The 11375-nt window shown below is 44.0% G+C and overlaps 1 long non-coding RNA gene across 1 annotated transcript; it reads left to right on the plus strand.

The window, feature by feature from the left end:
* The first annotated feature begins 2036 nt into the window (after positions 1 to 2036).
* On the plus strand, positions 2037 to 9703 carry LOC134483998 (uncharacterized). Its single transcript, XR_010061262.1, has 3 exons — positions 2037 to 4901; positions 7673 to 7791; positions 8042 to 9703. It is a non-coding gene; the product is annotated as an uncharacterized LOC134483998 (long non-coding RNA).
* The last annotated feature ends 1672 nt before the right edge of the window (positions 9704 to 11375 follow it).

The raw sequence follows: 11375 nt of genomic DNA on the forward strand, positions 1-11375 counted from the left end.
ACACCATCACGGGCTAAAGCTGGTCTTCAACAACAATAAGGAAAGAATGCCCACATATACATGGAAGTTGAACAATGCTCTACTCTACGAGAACCTGGTTAAGGAAGAAATAAAGAAACAGGGGTTGGGGATTTAGCTCAGTGGTAGAGGGCTTGCCTAGCAAGCGCAAGGCCCTGGGTTCGGTCCCCAGCTCCGAGAAAAAGAACCAAAAAAAAAAAAAAAGATTAAAAAGAAAGAAATTAAAGACTTCTTAGAATTTAATGAAAATGAAGGTACAACATACCTAAACTTATGGGACACGATGAAAGCTGTGCTAAGAGGAAAACTCATATCTCTGAGTGCCTGCAGAAAGAAACAGGAGAGAGCATATATCAGCAGCTTGACAGCACACCTAAAAGCTCTAGAACAAAAAGAAGCAAATACACCCAGGAGGAGTAGAAGACAGGAAATAATCAAACTCAGAGCTGAAATCAGCCAAGTAGAAACAAAAAGGATGATAAAAGAATCAACAGAACCAAAAGTTGGTTCTTTGAGAAAATCAACAAGATAGATAAACCCTTAGCCAGACTAACCAGAGGACACACAGAGTGTGTCCAAATTAACAAAATCAGAAATGAAAAGGGAGACATAAATACAGAATCAGAGGAAATTCAAAGAATCATCAGATACTACTGCAAAAGCCTATATTCAACAAAACGTGAAAATCTGCAGGAAATGGACAATTTCCTAGACAGATACCAGGTACGGAAGTTAAATCAGGAACAGATAAACCATTTAAACAACCCCAAAACTCCTAAGGAAATAGAAGCAGTCATTAAAGGTCTCCCAACCAAAAAGAGCCCAGATGGGTTTTGTGCAGAATTCTATCAGACCTTCATAAAAGACCTCATACCAATACTATCCAAACTATTCCACAAAATTGAAGCAGGTGGAACGCTACCGAACTCCTTCTATGAAGCCACAATTACTCTTATACCTAAACCACCCAAAGACACAACAAAGAAAGAGAACTTCAGACCAATTTTCCTTATGAATATCGACACAAAAATACACAATAAAATTCTGGCAAACCGAACGAAGAACACATCAAAACAATCATCCACCATGATCAAGTAGGCTTCATCCCAGGCATGCAGGGATGGTTTAATATATGGAAAACCATCAACGTGATCCATTATATAAACAAACTAAAAGAACAAAACGATATGATCATTTCATTAGATGCTGAGAAAGCATTTGACAAAATCAACACCCCCTCATAATAAAAGTCCTGGAAATAATAGGAATTCAAGTCCCATATCTAAACATAGTAAAAGCCATATACAGCAAACCAGTCGCTAATACTAAACTAAATGGAGAGAAACTTGAAGCAATCTCACTAAAATCAGGGACTAGACAAGGCTGCCCACTCTCTCCCTACTTATTCAATATAGTTCTTGAAGTTCTAGCCAGAGAATCAGACAACAAAAGGAGATCAAGGGGATACAGATTGGAAAAGAAGAAGTCAAAATATCACTATTTGCAGATGATATGATAGTATATTTAAGTGATCCCAAAAGTTCCACCAGAGAAATACCAAAGCTGATAAACACGTTGAGCAAAGTGGCTGGGTATAAAATTAACTCAAATAAATCTGTAGCCTTCCTCTACACAAAAGAGAAACAAGCCGAGAAAGAAATTAAGGAAATGACACCCTTCATAATAGTCCCAAATAATATAAAGTACCTCAGTGTGACTTTAACAAAGAAAGTAAAAGATCTGTACAATAAGAACTTCAAGCCTCTGAAAAAGGAAATTGAAGAAGACCTCAGAAGATGGAGCGTCTCCCATGCTCATGGGTTAGCAGAATTAATATAGTAAAAATGGACATTTTACCAAAATCGATCTATAGCTTCAATGCAATCACCATCAAAATACCAATCCGATTCTTCAAAGAGTTAGACAGAACAATTTGCAAATTCATCTGAATAACAAAAAACCCAGGATAGCTAAAACTATATTCAACAATAAAAGGACTTCAGGGGGAATCACTACCCCTGAACTCATGCAGTATAACAGAGCAATAGTGATAAAAACTGCATGGCATTGGTACAGAGACAGACAGATAGACCAATGGAATAGAATTGAAGACCCAGAAATGAACCCAGACAACTATGGTAACTTGGTTTTTAAAAAAGGAGCCAAAACTGTCCCCGCCAGCGGGGACCCAGTTATTCAGGGTCCCGAAGAGGCTTTCTACCTGTGGGCCAAAATGGGGGTGAAGAGAAGAAGGAGACCAAGCAAAAGTTCTGTTGTCAAGGTCTCGTTTATTGGGATGAACATTGCAGCTTTTAAGGCTTTCAGGTAGGGGGAGTGACCTTTGTGAAATATGAAGGAGGGGGAGATGAGGGTATAGGCAGTGATAGCTGGAGGCAAAGAAGTCAGGCGATGAGGTCAGGTGGTGGAGACACTGGGTGTTGACTGAGGAGATAACTGGTATCTGCTTGAGCTGAGGCATCCCTTGAATGTTATACTCCTGTGCCATAAATTCATGGGAGAGGCTTTATCCAAGAATCTTAAGATTTATGGCAGTCATCTTCAGGGTGAGTCTCTGTGGCCAAACAGCCCAGAGTCACTTTGAACTATGCAGTCAAAAAGCGGCTAGGCCCAAATCCAATATGGCTCCGTGCATCTCCCCCATTTTTCTTTAAAAAAAAAAAAAAAAAACATTAGGTGGAAGTAGTGGTCTGAGAGAGATCAGACATGCCTCACAGAGTGCCCAGCTCGGCCATGGCAAGCCACTCTTGCAGTTAGGACTGCACCCCAATGGCTAGGAATGAACTTATGCTGTAACACACCGTTCTGGGCTATACGTGTGTGTTATTGGGGGAGAAACTGGGCAGAGGAGCATTTGACCGGCCCGCACGTTTAAACGGGGTGTAGCCACCTCTGTCTTAGGATCGACCTCTCAAACCCCAGCCTTCTCTGTCATAGGATCACCTTGTCGCCCCCAAGGTTCCTGTCTTAGATTGGTCAAGGGTCAGAGGAAGTTGCCTGTCCCTGAGGATAGCTACATCAGGTCATCTTCTCATTCCTCTCACTTGAGCCCAGGGGCGAAAGAGCAAGGGCCAGATGGCATTAATATAAGAGATTGTGGAAATTGAGCCTCTCCCGATAAGTTGTAGGCACCTCATCTTGTTCGTTGTCTCTCTGGTTCTCCTCAGCTGTTCCGGTCTCCAAGCGATGATAATGTACTGAAACAGAATTTCTAGGCAAAGCAGAATCTATTTGTGATTTAATAAAGCGTGTAAGTCGTTGGAAGGCCCAAGGACCAAAGGAAATCAACAAAAGTAGGCCCACAAGGGGTCCCAAAATTGAGGGCAACAAGGTAGAGAGCCATGGGGATGTAGAAAACCAGTTTTGGTACCAAGACTCTTGTTGTTCTCTCTCTCTCCTTCGTTTTTCTAGGCTATCTCTCACCTTTTTTAGACTGTCTTCTACAAGTCCAGTCTTATCTACATAAACACAGCATTCCTCTTTTAAGGCTGCACAAAGTCCTCCTTGTTGTAGGAAGATTAAGTCTAGGCCTCTTCTATTTTGTAAGACTACTTCAGACAACGAGGCAACTGAGTCTTTTAAGTTAGCTAATCCATCTCTTAATTCAGCAATATCCTTATCTATGGCTTCACTAAGCTGGTTATAGTATTGATGGGAAGTAACGAGGGAAGCGATGCCAGTGCCTGCACCTGCGGCCCCTAGACCTAGGAGAACGGCGAGAGTGATGGCAGTTACTGGTTCTCTTTTTACCTTGTGAGGCATATCCGAGCCCTTTTCCCAGGATTTAAGAAAAGTCTCTGGCTCATGTATGCTGAGTCTGGGAAATAATTGAACCAGCACACAGTAATCTTTAGTCTTTAAAAATTGAGATGTTATAACATATGTGGTTAGACCAGTGGAACATGCTAGATAAGTATACTTGGGGGCTTGTAAATATGTATTTTGATTGTCAACGATTATGGTATGATTACATATTTCTAATAATTGTTTAGGGAGGAGCATGTTCTTCCCGAGGAGGCAGCTTCCTATCCCTGAGACTTTTGTGATAGTGAGTTCTATGGTGTTCCAAGAGAGACCACCAGTGTTATTAGTATATGTGATGTTGCCAAAAGTGGCTATACCCTCATAGAAAGGAGGGTTAGCTGAAAAACACATCCAGCATTCCTCATAAATAGATGTATTTGTTTCCTGTTCATGATATACCAAGGCAAGAGCTGAGGCATTAAGAACAGATAAAATCAGGCTTGTGGGGGACATTGGCCCAACAGGTATGGTGGGCTGAAAAAGGGTAGTTGGAGGACTAGAGGTGTTAAAGGGGGGCTGAGTCACCACCCTGGGTGGCAAGAAACCTTGGCTATGCAATTGAGGGTTAGGCCCAATGGAGGCCTTATGTAAGTTGGGGGTGGTTTTAAATAATCTAATTTTGAAGGTTACTCCGGGATCTCTATTGGCAACATACATCCGGAGACCCCACTCAAACCCCCTATGCCAGTTTTCTGGGGTGATCTTTTTCCCAGCATCTGTAAAAGTTATTGTAAGAGGGTTGCACCAGCCCTTGGAAGGCTCAGTGTTCCGGCATTCCTGGGTTAGAGTACTGTTTCTGTTAGAATTGTGCCACCCCTTTTTTACTGTGATATAATCCCAAGAGGAGGTAGGTTTCCAGTATGCGTCTCCTGTGGTTTCACACCCCCAGGAGGCACAATAGAATTGATCCCTGTATCCACACTTATAGTTTAGGGAGCGATCTCTGTGGGATCCGGGACAGACATAAAAGTCAGTTTCCCTAATGTTGGTGCATCGATGGACAGTGTCACAACCGACATATCTTTCATTAAAACTAGACCCATGAAGGACTTCAATTAGGGGTAAGTATTTGTCTGCGAAGCCCCAGTAAGAATTTCCTCCTGCAGCTAGTTTACAAAAATCTGGAGTTAATTGTGGCCAGGTGGGGTTAGGGCCAGTGTGGGAGGTGGTAAAGGCGGTGTCTCCGGCCTCATTTATAATTACCCAGGTGTAATTCCAAATCTGATATGGGCTTGACGTTCCGGATGTCAGCACAGTTAGAAAGAGAAGTTTCAGTAGAATCCAGTAGAACTTCATTGCTCTGAAAAAGAAAACATGCATTTTTCTCAGGCGCCACCCTGGAATTTGTTATAAGGCTTTATCAATCTTGGAATTTGTTTGAAATTTATTGTAAAGCTTTATTAATCTTTCAGGGAGCCATCTGGCTCCCCCCTCTTTAGAGTTATAAATACAGGCGGACCCTTTTCCCCAGACTATCACAGGGTCAGGACCCTGCCACTGTCCAGTTAGGGGGTCCTTCCAAAGAACGTGAGCGTGATCCATCTTGGTTGAGGGGTGCCATAAGCGATCGGCAGCTGAACGCCCTTGATTATCCAAAGTTAAGAAATTCAAAACAAAAAGGGCATGGGATAATACAAATTTTGCGCTGCCTTTAAGAGAATAAAGAGTTTCTTGGGCAGTAATCTTTAACAGTGTATTCTTAAGGGTTTGATGTGCTCGTTCCACAATTCCTTGTCCCTGAGGGTTATAAGGTATGCCTGTAATATGTTTTATTTGAAATTGGGAGCAAAATTGTTTAAATTTATGACTAACATAGCCAGGCCCATTATCCGTTTTTAGCATTTTGGGTTGTCCCATAACAGAAAATGTGTAGAGCATATGAGCAATAACATCTTTTGTGGCCTCTCCTGTGTGTGCAGAGGCACATATGAACCCACTAAAGGTATCAATGGTAACATGTACAAATTTTAGTTTTCCAAAAGATGGGACATGGGTGACATCCATTTGCCATATTTCTCCTGGGATAAGGCCCCTGGGATTAACCCCAATGTGTGGCTCAGGAAGTAGGGTCAGGCAGTTTTTACAATTTTTGACAATTTGTCTGGCTTGTTCTCTAGTAATTTTGTACTTAAGCCGCAATGTTTGAGCATTAAGGTGATGAAGTGAATGTGCCATCTGTGCTTCTTGTAAGGAATCACTAAGAGAAGCAATCATTGTCAGTCTAGTGGCCCTGTCAGCTAAATCATTACCTTTGGTTAAAGGACCGGGCAGATTCGTGTGGGCTCTGATATGGCCCACAAAGAATGGGTTTGGCCGGGCCCTTATGTGTTTTTGTATTTCTGAAAATAGTTTAAAGGTAGGTGTTGAGGGTTGTATAGTAGAGACAGTCTCCAAGACTCGGAGAGCTCTGACTACATAATGGCTATCAGAAAAAAGGTTAAATGATTGATTTATTAATTTAAATATTTCTAAAGCACTATTAAGTTCTACTAATTGGGCAGAAGCGTATGGGGTATGGACAAAAAAAAACTTGATCTTTAACAACAAAGGAGGCCTTTCCATTCTTAGATCCATCTATGAAGACAGTTAAGGTAGTTGGTATAGGTTTCAGCTGTGTAACCTTTGGGAAGACAAAGGGGGTAACATGGAGGAACTGTAATAATTTATCTCCTGGTAAATGAGTATCAAATGTCCCCTGATAAATAGACAGCAGGACTGTCCAGTCATCATGTCTGTGCTGCAGCCAAGCAAGCTGCTCCTGTGAATATGGAGAAATAATAATATCGGGATCGCGGCCAAAATGGCGAGTAGCCAGCTTAAGCCCCAAGAAAATGGTCTGGCAAATTAAGGAGGGATAAGTAGGAAGTCTTCTAGGGGGGGTTGCGGGCAGGTGGATCCACATTAGTGGATGATTATCTTGCCATAGGAGGCCTGTGGGTGTAAACCTTGTAGCGAAAAGGATCAGATACAGTGTCTTGGAGGGGCTGAAATAACCTATGAATTGTTGGCTGATAGCCTGTTCAACCTTTAGTAGGGACTTTTCAGCCTCTGGAGTCAGAACCCTAATGGAATTAGGATCAGGGCTACCCTTCAGAATTGCAAATAGAGGTTTTAAATCACCGGTGGTTAGCTTAAGGTAAGGTCTAAGCCAATTACTATCACCCAAAAGTTTTTGAAAATCATTTAAGGTATGTAGCTGCGATCTTCTAATTGTTAGCTTTTGAGAATAAATGGATGTACGTTCTAACTGGAATCCAAGAAACAAAAAGGGATATTGCGTCTGAATTTTTTCAGGGGCAATGGTGAAACCCCTTTTTTGTAAGGCCAGAACAATAATTTGGGCTAGTTTTTGAGTTTCCTGTAAACAAGCAGAGGAAACCAAGATATCATCTATGTAATGAATGATGTAAGCAGAGGGGAAACGCAGCCTTATTGGATCTATAGTTTGGGCCACATACCTTTGACATAGGGTGGGGCTACTAGCCATCCCCTGTGGTAACACTCGCCACTGAAAGCGGGGATTAGGGCCCACATGGTTAATGACAGGGATAGAAAAGGCAAAGCAGGCACAATCCTCCGCATGAAGGGGAATAGAAAAGAAACAATCTTTTATATCAATGACTATTTTATAAAAGTCTCTAGGAATAGCTATTGGAGAAGGCAAGCCAGGTTGTAGGGCCCCCATAGGGACCATAGTTTTATTAACCGCTCTAAGGTCTTGTAACAATCTCCAAGAACCATTTTTCTTTTTTATGACAAAAATAGGGGTGTTCCAAGGCAAAGTGGACTGTTCAAGGTGCCCTTGTAATAATTGTTCCTGCACCAACTGTAGGGCCGCTTGAACCTTTTCTTGAGGCATGGACCACTGATTGTTCCAGACTGGATCATTTGACTTCCAAGATATTTTATCAGCCTGGAGTGCAGGAGGAACAGTGGTCTCTATGAAAAAAGGTCTGCTCCTAAACCTCCTCTATCTGTTTTGGGCGTGGGAGTCAAGGGTTCTGTGATTCCCTGTTCATTTCTACCTAATCCTTTTCCAGGGAGGAATCCTGTCCTTAACATTTGGTTAGTAATGACCTCATTGGGACTACACATCATCACCCCCATCTGGGAAAGAATATCCCTTCCCCAGAGGTTAACAGGGAGTCCAGAAACTACAAATGGCCTAACTGTGCCTGTATTATTCTCTTTATCTTTCCAGGTCAGGAGCTTTGAACTTTGGAGTGTATCCTGTGTTTGACCTATCCCTTTTCAATGTGTGGCAGTAGCCTTAAGGGGCCAGGTTGAGGGCCAGTGTCTAGAGGAGAGCACTGTTGTATCTGCCCCTGTATCTAAAAGGCCCTGAAATTGTTTGCCATCAAGCCAAAGAGACATCAGGGGTCTTTCATAAGTTAATTTTTGCACCCAATAAACATCTGAAGAGCCAGGGGAGGAAGAACCACGCCCCTTTACTTTATGAGGGAACTGCCCCATGAAGGGAAGCGGTAAGGCCTGTGCAATGCGTTGTCCGGCTCTAAGCGTTAAGGGGCCCTGTGTGGCAGTGGCTAGAAATTTTATTTCTCCAGAATAATCAGCATCTATTACAGAGGGAAGGATGACAAGTCCTTGAAGAGCACTCGAGGCTCGCCCAATTATTAAGAAAAACATGCCAGGCGGCGGGGGCCCAAACTTTCCAGATTCTATGATATCAGTCCCTTCCTCAGGGGTTATAATCCTGGTGGTGGAAGAACAAAGGTCCACTCCTGCACTTCCTGCTGTTGCCCGGGATAAGTTGGCGTTGCAGGAGCTTGATGCTGCACTTGGGGGCGGGTGGTCACCCGTGGATAGGGGCCCCATTGTGGGGCCCCCCGCTCGTTTCCCTGGACCGCAGGGAGGGTTTGTCCACTAATGTCAGTCTTAGACTGACATTCCCTGGCCCAGTGACGGCCTTTCCTGCAGCGGGGACAAACCCTCGGGGCAGTGGGCCATCCACCAGGGCTGGGGGACTGGCTAGGTTTTGGGATGTTGCATTCTCTAGCAAAATGACCGGGTTGTCCACATTTGAAACATGTTCTGCCTCTAGGGTGACCAGAATCTCCAGCTCTTTGGAACACAGCCCCAATTGCCAGGCTGATAGATTTAGATACTTGGTGAGAAAAAGAGTCGACATCCTTGCAAAGTTTAATCATGCCTGGGATATCAAGGTCTTTGGTCTTGCCTCGAAGTGCAGCTCTACACGCCGAGTTAGCATTTTCGAGAGCAAGATGTCTAACGAGAAGCCCTTCACTTTCATTTTGACCTAGGATTCTTTCAGCTGCTTCTTGTAGTCTCCCTACAAATTGAGCATAGGGCTCTTGTGCCCCCTGGATTATTTTAGTTAAGGGGGTGGTGAGTGCCCCTGTAGCGGGGACTGCTCTCCAAGCGGACAAAGCCACCTGCGCCGTTTGTGCGAGTACACGGGGAGACAGCCCCAGCTGTTTTTCCTCAGAGGCAAATGAGCCCCTCCCACATAGCTTATCTGCCGTCCAGGAAGCAGATTTACTTAAGGGATTGTTTCTGTTTCTAGCAGCAAGGCTCTCCGCTTTATCAATAAATTCAGATTTCCAAGTCAAATATTGTCCTCTAGTGAGGACAGATTGTACTACCTTGGTCCATTCACTAGGGGTCAAATACCCAGACCCCGAAAGTCCTTCTAGGATAGCCAAGGTAAAGGGGGCATTCATACCATAATTTTTAACAGCTGAATGTAATTCCTTTATGTGTTTGAGTTTAAGTTTCTTGTATACGGGACACGAGGTCCCACCCTCATCCTGATCAGGGCTTTCCTCTTCCGAATCTGAGGGTCCCTCCTCATAGTCATTTTCTTCTTCACTTTCTTGTTCCTCATTACGGTTACGATTAGTACTGTCTGGCTCACGCTCGTCTCTGGCCGACCTATTTAGTGTTCTAGTACTGTTTAACTCAGACTCATCCCTGGCCTGTCTGGCGCGTGCCCTAGTCATAACTGGGAAAGTTAGTTTTGGTTGGGGTTTTCTACTGGCCTTAGCTGGCCCTTTTTGGGCATACTGTCCCTTAGTCATGGTCTCTTGTAAATCCTGGATTTCTAGTGTAAGATCCCCCAATTCCTGCTGTAGGTGTAAGATCTGTTTAAGCCCAGTAATTTGTGCTTGAAGTGCAGTCTTAGTCTGAGTCAGTTCCTCCACTACTGCGACCGGTAGAGGTGCAGGTGGGGCTGACGATATAGGGGGTAGATAAGGTGGGAGGCAGACAGGCCCAGACCTCCGAGTGAAGAAGATCTGAGTCTCCTGTGGCTCGGGACCATATCTCTCTTTCTCATACCTGGCAGCTTCCTCCTCTAATTCGGCCTCGGAGGCGGGATCTAGACCTGACTCAGAGCATTTGTTTTTCCCAGAAAATTCTTTAAGAGAAGGACAAATGGTCTTTAAATTTTTGGACATCGTGGGGTCTTCTAGAGAGCATAAGGCTTTGGATGAGGGATTTCCCTCACCCCCAGGCATATCAATAACAATGGAAGGGCAGGGAGAATGCGGCTCCCCGTTTTCTTTTTTATTGTTAGGTGAAGCCGCCAGGAGGCTTGTAAGAAGTCCTCTGCGACAGCTAGGAGGTGGGCACTCTCGCCTCCTTCCTCAGCATCTATTATAATGTCTCTAATGATACCCCAGTAACTGAAAAAAACTGCGGACACTGGGTCGCTGGCTTTCAAAAGCCTATTAATATCCTGACCAACCTTATTCCAAGTATAGGGGTGAATATCGGGGCCACTTAAAATTAACCAAGGACATTTTTCATCTATGAAACAAAAAAATTTGATTAAATCCTTTTTCTTAACTCTTATTCCTCTCTCCCTGAGTAAACGCTTGATTTCTCTTATGAAACAAGCCTCCTTAGACAATACCTTCCCCATGGCAATTAGACGACAATTATTCGACCAGTCCTTACCTCCCTCTCCAGCGACGCACGAGCTATACGGCATGAAGAGTCCTCGATTCCCGCTGCAGCTCTCTTATCTCCATCGTCCTGTAGTCGGCCTTGCTTCGGGGTCCCTGTTCGGGCGCCACTTGTCCCTGCCAGCAGGGACCCAGTTATTCAGGGTCCCGAAGAGGCTTTCTACCTGTGGGCCAAAATGGGGGTGAAGAGAAGAAGGAGACCAAGCAAAAGTTCTGTTGTCAAGGTCTCGTTTATTGGGATGAACATTGCAGGTTTTAAGGCTTTCAGGTAGGGGGAGTGACCTTTGTGAAATATGAAGAAGGGGGAGATGAGGGTATAGGCAGTGATAGCTGGAGGCAAAGAAGTCAGGCGATGAGGTCAGGTGGTGGAGACACTGAGTGTTGACTGAGGAGATAACTGGAATCTGCTCGAGTTGAGGCATTCCTTGAATGTTATACTCCTGTGCCGTAAATTCATGGGAGAGGCTTTATCCAACAATCTTAAGATTTATGGCAGTCATCTTCGGGGTGAGTCTCTGTGGCCAAACAGCCCAGAGTCACAATGAACCATGCAGTCAAAAAGCGGCTAGGCCCAAATCCAATATGGCT

The sequence above is a fragment of the Rattus norvegicus genome, chromosome X, assembly GCF_036323735.1.
Source record: "Rattus norvegicus strain BN/NHsdMcwi chromosome X, GRCr8, whole genome shotgun sequence".
Classification (NCBI taxonomy): Eukaryota; Metazoa; Chordata; class Mammalia; order Rodentia; family Muridae; genus Rattus; species Rattus norvegicus.